This window comes from Tasmannia lanceolata, unplaced genomic scaffold, assembly GCF_043159265.1.
Source record: "Tasmannia lanceolata isolate RefF3 unplaced genomic scaffold, GAP_Taslan_0.1 ptg000398l, whole genome shotgun sequence".
NCBI lineage: Eukaryota > Viridiplantae > Streptophyta > Magnoliopsida > Canellales > Winteraceae > Tasmannia > Tasmannia lanceolata.
In genome coordinates this window covers 109281-110000 of record NW_027519071.1, presented here as the reverse complement: position 1 = coordinate 110000, position 720 = coordinate 109281, and positions in this window count along the sequence as shown.

Sequence of the window (720 nt, the reverse complement as noted above, 5' to 3'; positions counted from 1 at the left end):
CCGATAGGCCCGGTATGCCCCGATATGCACACGTGTGCCCCAATAGGGGTCGGTATGCCCCGGTAGGTACGCGTGTGCCCCGTAATGCACGTTTCGCAGATCTCCCCGCATGTCCCGCCCCTATATGTAATACTTACTTACTTACTTACTTTCTTTCTTGCTTGCTTGCTTGCTTGCAATGGTTGGGAGTGCCCGGCATGCCCCGCTGCAGAGACCAAGGGCGCAATGACTTGGCACCGCGGATGCCGGGACTCCGGCACTTCCCGTGGCACTGATGGTTGGTTCCAAAGACAAAAGGCCGTGCAAGGCCACCGCACCGCGGATGATTTTGCTCGTGCTGGCGCCGTTGTGTGGCCAAAGAACATGCGTGAATGCTCGTGTCGGAAGGGTTGGTGTCCTGGCCCCGCGGGTGTCACGAATGCTCGGTTGCGAAGACCATGGGACCAGAGCCATGGCACGTCGGATGATGGCTCCAGCTGGCGCCCCGGCACTTTCTGTGGCATTGATGCTCGGTTTCAAAGACAAACGTGCGCAGGGCCAGGGGACCGCGGATGACTGCTCGTGCTGGCCCCGTTGGGCGGCATTGATGGTCGGTTGCAAAGAAAATGCGCGATTGCTCGTGTCGGGGCCCGGCAAGCCAAGGCCAAGCGAGCCATGGCACGTCGGATGATGGCTCCAGCTGGCGCCCCGGCACTTTCTGTGGCATTGATGCTCGGTTTC